Source organism: Camelus ferus, chromosome 3, assembly GCF_009834535.1.
Source record: "Camelus ferus isolate YT-003-E chromosome 3, BCGSAC_Cfer_1.0, whole genome shotgun sequence".
Classification (NCBI taxonomy): domain Eukaryota; kingdom Metazoa; phylum Chordata; class Mammalia; order Artiodactyla; family Camelidae; genus Camelus; species Camelus ferus.
Window position 1 is genome coordinate 36,788,140 of NC_045698.1, and position 16,676 is coordinate 36,804,815.

General features: G+C 39.5%; 1 protein-coding gene across 2 annotated transcripts in view; it reads right to left on the bottom strand.

The window, feature by feature from the left end:
- The window catches only part of ANKRD55 (ankyrin repeat domain 55), a 661,295-nt gene that overhangs the window by 401,357 nt on the left and 243,262 nt on the right, over positions 1 to 16,676 (bottom strand). Inside the window, exon 1 of one of the 2 annotated variants that reach the window (XM_032472450.1) lies at positions 7,007 to 8,196. The exons of the other annotated variant lie outside the window; for it this stretch is intronic. The gene's annotated coding sequence lies outside the window, so the exon portion shown is untranslated. Of the gene's footprint in view, positions 1 to 7,006; positions 8,197 to 16,676 lie in introns of those variants that run through there. 2 annotated transcript variants of the gene reach the window in all.

A 16,676-nucleotide genomic window follows, 5' to 3' on the forward strand; every position in this document is an offset into this window, starting at 1 on the left:
ATTAAAACAGTTCTATTGTACTATAACTGCTGGTGCTGTTAGGAAAGGTGAATCCAGCCCATGGACTCTCTTTATACAAGGAAGCTACACCAGTGTCCACAAGCAGACAAACATGCATGGTTTATTGGCAGCTGTCCCCAATGCAAGAAGAGTTTCTTTTCCTTTAGGAGCCCACAGCTGAATAATGTTCTGGTGCCCTCGCTGTTTCATAACTCCCTGTGTAATTAAGCAGTTGGCATGACCTTCTGAGGCAAGATAATAACAGGACTTAAGCAAAGGCAGGGCTTGTACACAAGGACACTTTCGACTGCTCAAGCTCACAAATAAAACCTTTCAAATAAGGGCAAAGCTATCTTTCAAATTCAAAGAGTTTTCCCAGTGTAGTGACAGGCCCTCTAACCACCCACACACACCCTCATGTGAATATGGTGAAATTTTCTGTAACTCAAGAACAGCAAGGTACAATTCAAAAGGGGATTGGGGGGGATGGGGTGGGGACAGGTGCTGGCTATCATTTCTCAAATGCCACCTCCACTGTACAGGTGAGTTTAAGGATGAATATCAAAGCCAGTCATTTGCAAAAGGTAAATCATTATAGATTGCCAGAAGTAAGCTGACTTAGAAAAAGAAATTATGATTAAAAGAGAAAAAAAAAACAAAAACAATATAGTTAGAAGCACAAATCACATGGCCACTGAACACTAAGTAGTTTAAAACCAAGATCCAATAGAACAGATTTGCACCTTTCCTGGGGACAGGAAATCTGAGCTCTGCTGTCCCATGAGTGGCTCAATAAGCAGGCAACAGGTAGGTGGGGGTGGCAAGTGCTCTCCAAAAATAGCTGCCACCAATGCCTTCCCTTCCTACACACACACATGCTACTTCTTTCATCAAGCTGTGTATTCCAATTCCCTCTTTTGAATCTGAGCTGGCCTTAGGGACTAGCTGGACAATAAATATGGCAGAAACAGAGCTGTAAGCCTTTTGAGGCTAATTCATTAAAGCCTGGCAATATCCCCTGCGTCTTATGGAACACTCATTGGTAGAGTGCTTCCTCTTGAAACCAACCTTCACGCTAAGAGGAGCCCAAACCTCAAAAGAAGTCACAGGGGCACTCTGGTAGACAACTCCAGCTGGACTTCTAACCAATAGCCAGTAGTAGCTTCTGACCATGCAGGAGAGCCGCCTTCAATGGACAGCCCCAGCCAACACCTACCTGCCACTATGTCAAAGACTCCAAGCAAGAATTACCCAGCTGAGCCCAGTTAAGCCACAGAACCATAAGAAATAATAACAAATTATATGTGTGTATGTATATATGTGAGAATTAAATGTGAAATTCCTTTGCTCATTCTCTGCTTATCAATTTATAAGAGCTATTTGTAAATTAGGGATATTAACTCTGCCTGACATTTCAACGCTATACATTTTTCCACATTTTGCTATTTGCCTTTCATCTGCTGTACAGAGGCTTAGTTTTATTTTTTGATGCCAAATATTTCAATTATTTGCTTTTATAACTTCTTTTCCCATATGCTATTTCATAGGCCTGACCCACACCAAAACTATATTACTTTGGCCATTTATGTATTAATTTAATGAATATTCTTTGAGTACCTACCCAATGCCAGGCACTCTCTGCATTACTAGGTGAATAGTCTAAATAAGACAGAATCATGCCTTTATTAAACTCAGTCTCCTAAGGGGAGGAAAAAGAATTTGAACATAGAGCTACCATAAATATTGTTGTCTGTAGTGATTAAAAAAAAAAAGTACAGTTTGCTATATGGAAGCTTTATATTTATGGCCTCACTTTACATTTAAATTTTTGATCCATCAGGAATTAATTCAAGTAATAGTATATGTAGTAAATACTACGTATATGTGAGCTATTGTTTTTACAGACTGGATTTCTATGTGTATTTGAAGGTTCCTGGACTTTGTATCCTGTTTTTCAAATCTGCCTATTTTTGTTTCATAGGTCTTCGCCTTATAATTGCTGCTTTAATTTCACATTTAGGCCAAGAATGTAAAACCATTCATTTTTTCCTATTGATACTTTTTACTCTAAATTATTTTTCTTGATACACACTTGTATTTTTATTAACCTATGATAATAAGATCACTTTGTAACCATATTTATCGTAATTTTTAGCTTTACTTTTTAAATGTTTATTATTTTAAAATCATGTGTATTAAAAGTATATATAGAGTATGTATATACACACAAGTATAAATCACCTAGTGAAGAATGATAAAATGACATTAATGGCCCCTCTATTATGCTGTGACCTTTGAAGCCCTAATTCTCCCCTTCGTGGTCTGTCCTCCTCAGTGCCCTGTAGGGAACCTATACTGAATAAGCATTAAACATTCTTTTGCTTTTCTTTAAAGTTTTACCACACATGTATTTTCCTAAACAATATATAAATATATGTTTAATGTAATTATATTAAATTGTATATAAATCATAATTATATGCACCACATATATTAATATTTCCTTTATTGTTAGTTTCTTTTTGTCTTGTATAGGAAATCTTTCCCTATTCTGAAATCATAGTGTCTATTTTTACTGAAAGGTCTTAAATCTTCTCTTCCAATTTTTAAGTCATCAATCTATCTGGAATTGAGTTTCGTGTAAGATATGAAGAGGAAAGCATTTTTCTTTTTTTATCCTTCATAAGGATAACCAATTGCCCCCACACTCACTTTTAATAGTCCTTCCTTGCCTCATGATCAATGAAGTTCACATCTTTTAGGAGTCCCAAATTTATGCAGACCTCTTCAATCTACCTTGATTAAGCTCCAGTTTTTGCTCCTATCCCCTGAGAATGTCTGGCTCATTAAAATCTAGGCAAAATCCACCAGGGATCAGCATAAGCAAATGTTGCAAAAGGCAGGCACTGTTCCGAGATCATATCCTCCTGTGGAATTATTCTTCTACTTAAGGTCTCTGATTGTTCTTCTTACTTTACCACCAGCTCAATTGAACTTTGTATTTATTTCAGGTATCAGTATAACAGATTTTCTATACTTCCAATTTAAAATATTGCCCTTACTCTTAAAGCTAAATCGATGCTATGCTTTTTTATTCCCAGTTCTTTTGTTTCACTTATAAGTTCAGTTTCTTTATTTTTTACATTATTGTTGTTATTTTTATGCTGGTTGGCTGAGTTACATTTTCAAGAAAACTTCATGAATAATTCCACTTCTGAGAATATTTTAGTGTTGGCCTCAGACAAGAAGGACACCTCGGCTAAGTGACTCTCTTTCCTCCTCAACATTCTATAGATATTGTTGAATTGTCTTCCATTCCAAAATGCTCCTGAAGAATCTAAGCTCTGTCTGAATTGTTTGGCTGTTTTTGTGGATAGAGGTTTATGAAGGTTGGGAGAGAAAAAGTGTAATAGTGACCTGTTTCTGTTACTATTTGTGTGAAGACACTGTAGATTTTTTTTCCTTTTCTTTTTTGATGTTACTTAACTTCACCAGAATATCTCTTGAAATGTGAGTTGTTACTTAAGTTTTCCTACCATAAACCACCATAAGCCCTTTTAATCTGAAAATTCAGGTTTTCTTTCATTTTAGTAAAGTTTTCTTCTATTGTATCTTTGAATCTTTTCTTTTTTTCTCTTTTTTTTTCTGGTCTATGAATTTTTTTCTGTGTCTTGGGCCTCTGTTGGCTATTCTTCACATTCATAATTTCATTTCTGGTCTCTTGCAACTCAGACATTTTCCTTAGACATTTTTGTGATTTTTCTCAATTCTATTCTTAATCTCAGTGATTTTGGTGCTTCACAGTATCAATATTGTCCTTTCACTACCTCTAATGTTTAAATTTCCATTACAAAATGGCAGTGCTAGTCAGGCTGCAATCATGAATTCTCTACAGGATTTCAGATTTAAAATGACTTTAATCTTACAATTTTTGAAAAATTCTATGAGAAGTGAAAAGAAAAAGCAAAATTGGCTTTATTGATTGTGAAGGGGGGAAAATATAAACATAAAAGGATAAACTGGCATTTGTAATGCCTTTATATGTTCTTACTTTTTCTCTTTTCTTCAAATGTACATTCCATTTAGAGAAAGAATTTAGGAAAATAGCCAAATATGAGTAAGTATGGCCACACCCAGAGTGAGCTGACAAATTCCCTTCCTATTCTGGAATTCTATAACATAAATTGTTCAGATTGTTTCAAAAGTCCCCATCAACTCCTCTGACATATTGAGGATATTTGTATGTGATTTTTTCTTTTTTTAAATAATCAGTGTTTTCTATCAAAGTCAAAGACCCTCAGATGGAATCCTGTACAAAGAATCAAAAGATAAGGCAGTCATAGTGCTTTCCATCCTTAGGGTCTAAATGAAACACAAAAGAAAACTCAGAAAATAGGTACTACCTTCTGCATATGCTGAAAGACCCAGACCAGATCACTTCTAACTTCCTTTTGGAATATAATAGTACTTACTTTGGATATGAAATAATTTCATAGATTCTAACTTCGATTATTATGACCTTCTTATGACTGGGGAAGCTAAGTGCAGTGGAGGGAGCACTCTAAAAATAGCTCATAAACTGAGAGTTGAATAAAGACTAGACCTCTTATTTATTTGTTTTTTTTTTTAAGTGCATATGAGAGTGTCTATTCAAGAAACTCCTGTCCCTTAAGAGTAGGTGTAACTACTTTGCAAAGTTGTCATTTTCAAGGGAAAATTGTGTGGGCAGCTTTCTTTATGTCTGGACAAATTAGAGCTGTACAGGAATTTTCTAATTAGTGTGTGGTAGTGGCTCCATTCAGTAACCCTGGCACAAGGCTCTGGCAGGGATAACACAAGAATTTTTTAAGTCACTTCTCCAAGTATTAGAAAAGATGAACAGAATCAGAATTATTTAACTTAATAAGAAGGAATTTTTTAACTTAAGAGAATGCCAAGGGCTAAACTTGCTATTTTTTTAATATTTCAAAAGTACAACTCCTTGTTACTCACAAAGAGGAAAATTATATAACTGTAGGAGAAGGAGCTATATTACATCAAAAAATGAACTTCCCAATTATAAAGATTGGGGAGGGAGCAGAAATCAGCCAAGAAACTACAAAATTATAATTACAACAAAAATAATAATAGTTATCATTTATTGAGCATATTATATACCAGTTTCTATTAGTGTCCATTTAAGTACTTTATAGACATTATCTCATTTAATCCTCATAATGGTGTTCTATGGTCTGTATTGTTACCTCCATCGAACATTATTTAACAACATTTTTAGAGGGCCTTCTATGAGCAAGGCATTGTTCTAGGGAGTAAAATTAGAGATTTCATAAACTAGGCAAAGTCCCTATAATCAGGAAGCTTTTATTCTGGGAAGGGGAGGGCACTGACAATAAAGAAACATGAAAAGTAACTTAGAGTGAAAAGTATAATGCAGATAATTTAAAATAGAGGGATAAAGTGGTTACCACATAAACTAGGCAATCAAAGAAGGTATCTCTGAGTAAGGGAAATCTGATAAGAGGGAGCCACCTAGGAAAAGGTAAGTGGCAAGAACATCGCTAACAGAAAGAGCAGGTAGAGACAAGGACCCAAGGCAGGAACAAATTTAATCACTCCGGAAGCCAAAGGAAGGCCACTGGGACCAGAGTAAGGCAGATAAGAGGAAACAGCAAAAGAAGACAACCAAGGCGAGGTCAAAGAATGGGTCCTGAGGCTTTCTGAGGGCTAGGGTTAAGACTCTGGATTTTATTCAAGTATTGTGAGAAGTCCTGGGAGAGTTTTAAACAGGGGAGTGAAATAATTGATTTTATCTTTCTTAAACATCACTCTGGCTTCTGTGCAGAGAATGGACCACAAAAACGGCAAAAATGGAAGCAGGGAGATTTTTGCAGAGAGATCATCCAGCCTTTCCTTGGAAGCAGGAAGCTTCCCCCAAGAAAATTGGATGCAGGAGGGGACCTGGCCACTTAGCTGTTCTGGAATTCAGTCACAGCTGGACCAAATTAAATTCTCCCTCTACTCAGTAGTTTACATCAATTAAAGCACCAACATGCTATTAACTTACCAGGTGACCTTGGCTTTTTTTTTTTTAAAGAACTTTTCAGTCTTGGCAGCAGTTAACGTATCTGTCAACATAACACAATTCCTACCAAAAAGCAAATAAGTGAAAAAAATTGCATTTTTGCACTGTCTTTAGCCATGCAGAATGCCTCTGAATGGAATGTGTCTGACTTGTGCCAATGTTATCTGCGATGCAAGGTTGACTCTACCCAGAAAAATTTATCGTTTCTAATAGTATGTTTCAGAAGAATCAAAATACAAGAATTCTTAAGGGACACTTCATGACAGTGGGGAAACTCAGCCTACCAAAACATGTTTTGAGGAGGTTATTCATCTTATTGGAAAAGGGGAAGTTAATAATGTGACATACAGGATTGAGTCCCTCGACGAGGGGAAAAAGATCAACGTAATCATGAACATCATCTCTATGCATCTCTCATCCTCCTGCTCCACTATTCTCAAGTCAAATGAATGATGTTCAAAGTCTGTCCAGTATATGAAACAAATATTGGAAACACCGGTTTCTGTTTAAGATAGTGACCTAGGAGGATCCTGGGCTCACCTCCTCCCAGACACTAAATTTGCAGCTAAATGTGGAACAAACTCCTCTGGGGAAAAAAAAACACCTAAAAACTGAGTGACTCTATGTATCAGGCAAACAAAGGAGAGAAGGCTTACATCGAAGGGGTAGAAAACTCTGGGACACAGTCTCACCAGAAACCCCACCACCTGCGAGGTGGACCCATAGTCATGAGGGAACTCAAAACCCAGAGCTCCCCTTGAGGAGAGGAGGGTTTGAACCCCACATAAGGCACCCCAACTTTGAAGACAAGCACCCGAGATACAAGCCTCCAAAACATCTAGCTTTGAAAACCAAGGGGGCGCGGGCTCCACAAGGATGTGCCCATCTGAGAAACCACCCTTAGAGGGCTGGCTTGTGGACTCACCTGCCCCGGGGCTCGGCGGCTGATCGGAGGCACCCAGACTGTTGTGAATTGAGGCTCATTTTCTAGTCTTGAAGCGCTGCTCTCAGGAGCAGGCGCTGAATTCGGCGCCCCTCTGAGGCTGGCTGGCTGCGGGCGCCATCTTCACAGCTTCGTTCTAGTCAGCGGACGCCATTGTTTTTTTAAAACAAGAATTTTTTTTTTTCCTTTTTTTTCCTGAGGGCACTGTTTATACATTCTCCCTCTGCCTTGTCCCAGGCTCCAGGCGATGGGCGCCACCTCCACGCTCCCCATGTGTCACACCAGGGTCTCTGGGGTGTGGGCGAGAAGCGGCGGAGTTGGGGTGAGGGCTTTTATGGCGTCTGGCGTCCCGGTTTGGCGGCTGTTGCCCAGGGGACGCCCCGACCACCTGGCTTTGGTGGCCAGGGGGGCTTGCGTTCCTGGGACCCAGAGGATTGTAACGATCAGAGACAGCTCTTGGCAGGCTTCTGCCCCAGTGTACTGCACAGACTGTGGACTGAAACACAGTGAGGGAGGCCCACTTGCCAGTCCTGGAGCCTCACCTGAGGGGCAGGTTCGCTTTGCCACACAGCCAGAGTTCTGCAGAGCAGCGCGCGCGGGAGCAGCGGCTGCTGGGCGCCATCTTTGCGCTCTCCCTCTGCGTCCGCCCGTGATTTCCCAGGAAGGAGTGCATACACTGGTCTGGAGCCCCCAGGAGGCTCCTCCAGATCGCCTGGCTCTGGTGACCAGGGGGCCTTACGCCTGCCAGCCGGCAGGATTGTGTGTATGTGCATACTTTAAAAGCTGCAGCCCAAAGGTCTGGATTTCAGTCAGCCTGAATCTAAGCACTGACTGAGATTCTCCCCTTATGGGACACTGACGGGACTTGACACAAACCTCAACTACAGGGAACCATTAAACATAAAATAGTCGGCTGAACCATCCTAAAGATTTGAGAGACAACCAAGAGCTAAGGCAGGGTTCAACTAAGGCGGGAAGCCGCATAAAAAGACCGGCATGACCCCCAAGCAGGACCGCTACTCTCATACCTGCACCATCCGGTTCCCTGGCCCAGAGGCTCTATCTCACTTTTTACCTCTGAAAGGGCTTACTTACTCGTAAAATTCTATTGGTTCCCTGAGCTCACTTCTGATTGGTTATTCTGTTCACTCCTGATTGGTTATTACTCTCACTTCTGATTGGTCCACTTCCCTAACTTCTGATTGGTCCATTTGTAGTACTTCATTTGCATGGAGCTCACTCCTGACTGGTTATTTCTCTCACTCCTGATTGGTCTATTTCTATAAAGCTTGTTCCTGGTTAGTCAACTTCTGTTATACTTTATTTGCATATGATGTTGCGAAGTATAAAATTGGCAGCCTGTAAAGGCCTGTGTAAACCACCAGACAGGGTCCAGAGCTTGGAGCATTAACTCCTCTTGGCCCACTGGCGTAATAAACTTGAGTTCTCCAGCTCTCTGAGTGCTGCTTGGTCTCTCGCCCTTATCCAGGTTGCTGTCACAACTGAGCTGTAACACCGAGCTGTAACACTTTTTTCCGCAACACAACCATGAGGTTCATCTCTTACACGAGGCCATTCCTTCAAGACTGGGAGAGGTGGCTGTTTTGTCTAACAGCTTAGAAAGCAACACAAAGAGTCAAGCAAAATGAGGAAACAGAGAAATATGTTTAAAATGAAATAAGATAAAACCTCAGAGAAAAACCCTAATGAGATGGAGATAATTAATTTACCAGAATTTGAAAAAAAAAAAAAAGTAAATAAAACCTTGAACTTCAATGATTAAACAAAAAAGTAATGGAGAAACCCTTGATCTGCAACAAATAGGCTGCCCAAATTGCATGTACAACTGGGACATCATTATGGTCTACAGACACAATGATTTAGTAGTAATAAAAAGTAACAATGTCAACCATAATAACAGTATTTGTTGAGGACCTCCTAGCTAGAAGTCAGACGCTATGTCAGTTGCTTCTAGGTCTTCCCCTAAAAATGAAAAATGTTTCTAGATCTGATGATATGTGTCTTCAAAATTGAAAGAAATTGCTGCAATATTCTTTCAAACCCAGTAGAAACATTTCCCATTGTAAGTGTAGGAAGTGTAAAAGGAATTAAAAAAAAAAAAAAACTGGCATAGGGCCTTTCACAGAATAGATTTTTAATAAATATTGGTGGATCAACAGATTTCTGTCACGTATATGTCATAGAACCTCTTATCTTGCTTGGTCATTTTAGAAACTGGAGGAATTTGAACCCAATTGCTAGAGTCCTTTCACTACTAAATCCTTATTTTTATTATTGAGAAAAGAAATAGCCATTCAACATTCTAACTAGAATTTGAACGAGTCTTCATGTATGGAATGATGTCACCACATACCCCCACCCCTCAAATACAACAAGCTCTGGAGTGATGATGAGTTTACCATGATCCAACCAACCCGTTCAATCTCTCCTGTCATTTCCATTCCCAGATGGCTTAACAGAGTTGGTGACACAGTCTAGCTGCAAGGTTAAAAGATTTCCACGTTTGTTATACACTGTAAGTGTCTTTTTGCAGTCTCTGCTAAATTCTACATTCCTCCAAGACTGTGAATGTGTCTTGTCTTTCATTCTGTCTCTCCTGGCAAGGTCCTAAGGACATAGAAGATTTGGTCAGTTATTACTGAATTAGAGATGACTGGTCCATGGAGCTCAACACTGGACCTCAGCTTCACTAATGCCATTCTTTAACCAGATGTGCTTCTGAAGAACATACCCATGATGGCAATGAAGACAGAAACACTCTGCTAAAATAGAAATCCTTAAAAACTCTGAAATCAACATTATAAATTGGCTATACTTCAATTTTTTAAAAAGGTTAAAAATAATAATAATCAAAAATAAAAAACCTGAAATTATCAGCTTTCTCTAAATTTTTCTCTATTGTCCTTCCACTGATTCACGAGATCCAGTGCTTACTGGACACCTTTAACCTGAAGATCTAGGCTGCTAAGAGTACCTTTGAAAGTCTGTCAGTTGTGAAATAAACACTCTGATCTTCTGATTGGTTGGTGCTGACTTGTGACTTGTTTTTTTCAGGAAACTCTCCCATGTCTCTATTTAATCATGTCACCCAAAGAAGAGATTGTGCTGTTTGTCAGCTCAAACCACTGTTCTTCAAAGAAACTAGCCTCTCCCCTAACTCTCCCAGATTCAATCTGTTCTTCCCCACCCTTTATAAAAGTACTTCCCTGAACAATCTTATTGCTGGTGCAGTTAGTATTAATTTGCCTCCAGTAGCTTCTGTTTCTTCCTATGACCCTGGAATCACTCCAGTTTGAGAGGCAACAATCCATGGAAAAATGGCCCCTATCCTGTGCATTCTTGGCTTCTAACTTTTTGCCAGAGCTCTGACCCTAAGCATTTGGCCTAAATAGCATTATATCAAGTTTTACCAATTAATTTTACTTCATAGATCTCAGAGAACAACTGCTTTTTCAAGGTAGAAGAAATCTCAGTGATTGACTGGTCAACTCCATTTTACCAAAATTAAGCTCCAGAATAAATGCCTTAGCCTACATCTAGACAGAACTAAGACAAAACATCAAATCTAGACCTTTTCTAGTAAACACACTGTATTACCCTATATGCATAACCAAATCTGAGAAAATAAGCTTGCAGATTCATACCCAGCATCATGAAAACATTCCCAACTCTCTGGAAACAACGTGGTAATTTAAGCAAGCAAAATCTCACTCCAGGTTTTCCTCCCAAAATGAGGTAATAGGGCTATCCTGAACATTGATAACTCCTAGACAATTTCAAGCTGTATCTCAGGGAAGAAAAGGGTCAATTTCCTATTTCAACAGATCTTTTTCACATCCCTGATTCACTGACAGTTACTAGGGTCCACTGGAATAGGTCTCAAACACTTTATCAAGCAACATTTTAGGAATTTCTCTGTGCTATAGGTCCCACCCACCCCAACCTCATACCCTCTCTTCCGAGGGTGGATCCACAAAGCGGGGAGAGCAGAGACTGGTCACCTCTAGAGTCTGGGAAGGGAGCCTGCCAAAAACTGCCCTCCTTTCAGTAAGAAATTATTTTTTCAGACCTCTGTGTGAACAGGACTTGATAACTTGAACTTTGAGTTGTGATTTGATACCTGAAATTCCTTTCATTCCACAATTAAAGATAAGGCTTTAGGGTAAACATAGCAGGACTAAGCATTCTCTGGATTAATACACATAAGGGGATAAATGACTGACATGGGTCATTTCCTAGAGCTGCTTTTGGAGAAGGAGGAGGGAAAGGAGAGGTCAAGGGTACTCGAGGGAGCATGAACATAGGAAGAAGAAAAGCTACAGGCAGTGAAGAAAAACTCTGCCCTGAACAGTGCTATGTTTAATTGCTTCTGGAACTGTTCCTCACTTTTTTTTCTTTAATCAACTGTAACCACAAAGGTAACTGCTATTGGTTTTCAAATGGACAAGAATGTCTTTGGGTGGCATCTACCTAGATGAAGATGAATGGGAAATAGTTACTCATAAACAGGCATACTCGAAAGAGATTTCAAAACATGGAATAAGCCTGCATTACTGATCATTTTATTCCCTAACCAGGATGCTATTTTATATTAATATGGTCCTTTCAGCTAGAGAGCTCAAGATGGGAAAGGAACCATTAAGTTAATTTTTTAAAAATGCCACACATAGAAAAAAATCAGCTTCCTGTGCACCCACTAGAGTGTCATATGTATTAGAAACCACCAAAAAATGAAAGATAAAATCAATACTCATGTTAAAGGAATTTCCATATTGATATGATTGTTTCCATAAATGGAAAAGTGGAAGCAGTGATGATGTTGAGAAAGTAGTAGAATGCAGTCCCTTTTTTATTTTCTAGGGTAAAAAAGGCAGAGAAAGAGAAGGGGAAAAATAGAAGTGGATAGTGCTTCAGTTTACTCACCTGGGTTAATATGTAACTGACAAGATTAACGGCTGCATAATAATTGCCTCTGTTGTTAACCATCTGGATGGTGGCCAGCCATCTTACTGCTCTGCCCGCAGGTGGGTTTGGGTTGGTAAGGAATGCAGAGTGGCTGGTAGGGTCTGTGTGCCAGATGTAACTTTGCTAAAGAAGACATTCAGGAAGAACTGTACAGGGATACCTGGTGCTGTTCCCTCTGGTGGGGTGTGCCTCTCTACACTTGGTAAATAGTCTCACTTCAAAATTGCTGTGTCCATTGTAGCAGAACAGAGCCAGACTGGGCCCAGCCAAACCACTCTACTTGAGGAGGACAAAGAAAGAAAAATTCTCAGGATCCAGAGAAAGGTCTCCTTTCTGTCCTGTCCAAGATGTAAAACAAACAGTAGAGGGTTCCTCTTGGCTGTTTCTTGCACTGCCCTGGGATGTGCTGGAAAGCACTCCCCTTTCATCTGTAGATTTGTGTGAATATGAAAATACATTCCTCCCTGCTCTTTCCTGATCCACTTTTGAAGATCCTGCCTCTAGCCCTTCCACTGTGAATTGAGCAAACAGATCAAGACTTTCAGTCATGAGCCAGAGAAAGGATTTCCATGGAAAGGTACCATGATTCCACCTGGTCTGCTGCTGCTGATCTTGTATTGTCTTGCCTCTCACATAGACCAGGATGTCTTGTTGTACAAAAACGAGGGCTATGTGTTTCCTTCTCACGTGGCCTCGTTCTTGGTCTGGATCATTGATTACCTTAACCTTCATGGGTTTCCTCATTTTCTAACAAATCAAGTGCAGATTCTTGACATCCGAGGAGCCTCTCCTGAGACTGGTACTAACACTTGTCCTATCTTCCATTCCACCCCAACTTACACTGTCCCATTGTGTCATTCGATGCTTCCCTCCTTCCACCTAGATGTCTCCCTCTACCCACTCTCTCTCAGTATATTCAAATCCCATCCGTTTAGTGCAAATCCTATTGTATCTTCCTATTCTACATTCTCATACACCTTGTACTTTTCCTTCCTACCACTTATCCCCACTGTCAGTAAATCCTTACAGTGTAGTCATCAGTGGGGTGACTTTCCTCTTTACTAGGTAATGAATTCCTTGAAGATAGGGACTGCATGTATGTTCTTTGACATATATCCAGCAGTAAACTGGTGTTTAGATTGTCAGGTTAATAATTATATTAACGAATGTAAAGACCAGTTCAAATTTTCACTTCCTTCATTAGCTCGACCTTCGGCCTCTCCAGTTGAGTATATTCTTGTTAGTCATGATTTGAAGTAACTTGTGAACCTTGCACTTTCTGCTGAAGGAAAAATGTTTTCCTGTTTTATCATCATTGTCTAGACTGTAGTCTTATCTCTCTTGCTAGTCTAAGTTTCCTTGAGAGCAGGGACTCACATTCATTCTTTAAATTGTTCACAACTCCAAACAAAAGTTTAGCTAGCTGGTACTCAAAAGTGTTAGCTGAGTGGTGGATTAATTTTTTATTTATCTCTCTTCCTCTTTATTTATGTAATGCATTTAGTTCATATTCTGCACATACATTACTTTTCCTCCACTAGGGTAAAAAATAAATAAATAACCAGTCAACAAATCTTTTCATCATTTCAGTTTGAGCCATGCAGCTTATGCCCCTTTCAAGGTCACTCCCTTCCATTCAGTGAAATCTTGTGTTTAAAGATGATGGCAGGGCATGAAGGAGCTCTACGTTTTTGAGCAGAAACAATAGGGGAGGTAAAAGGCAGGCGGAGTGAGAAAAATGAAGACAGCAGGAATAAGTATTTGCAACAGATGGTCTAGGTGGAAAAAACTGAGAGCCCTAAGAAACTCAAAAGAATTATAGGCTTTGAGCTTAAGCCTTTATTCTGTATAATTTGAGCCCAAGTCTTCATCCTGTATATTCTGTGTGACCTAGGAAAAGTCACTTTTCTCTCTGGATCTGTTTCCATATGGGTTAAATGGCATGAATGATGCCTGTCTTTCAGATTGTTTATATGATCGTATGAGAAATTGCTCTACCAGTTCAAAAGTGTTTTGTAAGTGTTATTACCTAAATGGTGGCTGAGGACAGAGAACTAGAGTGAGGCAGCCTGCAGAGGGTTTGAGAGACCATAGACAGAAGCTTATGTTTCATCTGGAGATTAAAGAGGAGCATCAACCTAAAGCCCATTTGGGGTGGTTGGAGTGGAGGGGGGAACATCCAATTAGCATGATGTCATCAGCGTGATGGCCCAGTGTGATGTTCTGGGGATTGTTAAGATACAAAAAGATCAGTTCATAGAGATGGAAAGGAAAGTGGTGGTTGCCAGGGGCTGGGAGGAGGGAGGAATGGGGAGCTATTGTTTAATGGGTACAGAGTTTTGGTTTTGCAAGATGAAAAAGTGATGAAGATGGATGGTGGTGATGGTTGTATACCACAATTTAGTACGTAAATAAATACTAAAGAAACAAATAAATTAAGGAGAGCCAATTGTATTCCCTCCTGAATAGACATAAGAAGAGGAGCAATAAAGGTGCCTTCGAAGAACTGACGAAAAGAAAAGGAACCACAGAATCAAAGCTGGAGAAAGTACCCAAGCCAGGTTGTCTGGTCACATAACAATCCGACCTCTTCTAGACTCCTTTGCAATTAAGTGTGGCCATGTGACCAAACTCTAGCCAAACTAATGTAAAAGAATGATGTGGGTCACTCCCAGACCAGGCACATAAAAACCTTTTACCTGTGTTCCTCTGGGCTGTTTTCTAATCCAGAGGGTAAATGCTCATGCCAACAGTGACTTTAGATGCCACATATTGAAGATGGTGAAGCCTCAAGACAAAGTTGCTCCAGTTTCTGCATCACTGCTTGGAGGATGGAATTCCATCACTCAGGACATCTGTTTTAGACTTTACATCAGCAAGAGAAAACACGTCTCTTGTGTTCAAGACAGTTTACAGTTGGGGGTGAGTTTATTACAGCAGCCATCATTACCTTAATTAACACCACATGGATGAGCTGCAGAGGTAACTGAGAAGCCCACTGAGTGCCTCTTTGAATAACAGAAGTGAGAATTATAAGGAGAGAAAGTGAAAACAGCTGGGAGAAAGAAGAGGCTGGCAGATGGCCTCTATGGATAGTCTTTGAAGCCAGGGTCCCAGAATAAATAATATCAAAACGTGGCTTTTAACAAAGCATGTACTGTAGTATATCAAGACCCAGTCAGTCCATACCTATCCCTAGTGGCTCCCATATACTCTATGACCTGGGCTATGGCACTTAACATGTCCTTGACTTTCTATTTATAGCCACAAAGAAAAATACCAACCAAATTTCTATAAAAGTTTCTTTAAAATTCAAGTTTCCTTCTCTTGCTCTCTTTCTCTCTCTCCCACCCCAAATCATGTTTAATTGTTTAATGTGGGAAAATGTTTTATGTGAATTGCATTCCTTTCTGAGCCACTGCCTGGGTCATTTAAAAATAAACAATAGACAAAGGGAAACATTAACCTGTGGGGACTTTATAGTAATAACCTCCAGGGCTGATACAGGATTGGCTTAGAAGATAAAAGGAGTTGGAAGATTTGTGGCCATCCAAGCTACATTAAAAAAAAAAAAATTAGCTTTCTTCTCTCCTCCTCTCCAACAGGTATGCTCCAAACAACGACAATGTCTCATACTGTGGTCCTGTAAGTTTCTGTCATTGCTAAAGTGTTCAGATGTTCAGGTAAGTGAGAGGCCAATGAACAAATGTAGTTTCTAAATGGCTAAATTTTGTAGAGGCTCTGAAGCCATTCAAGCAAAGACAAGGTGTATACAGGATTTATTATAATTACTTTTTTTATTATTATTATTTTAAGCACATAGGTCTATCCAGGACATGCAAACTTAACTTTTGAGACTTGGTCATAAACTTTTGGGCACATTTCTAGCCCTTATTATAGCACCAATAAGAGATTAAACTAGAAAATGAGTCTACAAATGAATAGCTATCTTTTAATTAGTAAGCACTCTCCTTCATATAAAATTTCATGCCAGTCTCTAAAAGGCACACTTAATACTCACCTAAAGCCTTTCATCTGAAAAGCTCAAAGCACTTCTTGCTAATACTGGTGCCAATTCTCTCAAAATTCCTGTAAGTCGGGGAACTCATACTCAATGAATACTTGCTTGGCAGTAAAAGGCCATCTCTTCCTTTATATCCCTAATTTCATTGGATCTTTGAAACTAACCAGTGTTTTATCTGATTAATACTTGGTTGAGAGTCTGCATAGGAATAGTGCCCACAGCAGGTTTTAAGTAGTCTTGCTATGGAAGAAGTCTGTATCCAATGCCCACACTACCCAAGCCAACTTGGGTTTTCCATAAGAACAAGTCCAAGCAGCACTGTTTACAATAGCCAAGACATGGAAGCAACCTAGATATCCATCGACATAGGATTAGATAAAGAAGTTATGGTATATTTATACAATGGACTAGTAATCAGCCATAACAAAGAATAAAATAATGCCATTTGCAGTAACATGGATGGAATTGGAGATCATCATTCTCAGTGAAGTAAGCCAGAAATAGAAAGAAAATGACATCACTTATATGTGGAATCTAAAAAAAAAGATACAAATGAACTTACTTACAAAACAGAAAGAGACTCACTGGCATAGAAAACAAACTTAGGGTTACCACGGGGAAAGGAAGTGGGAAAAGATAAAT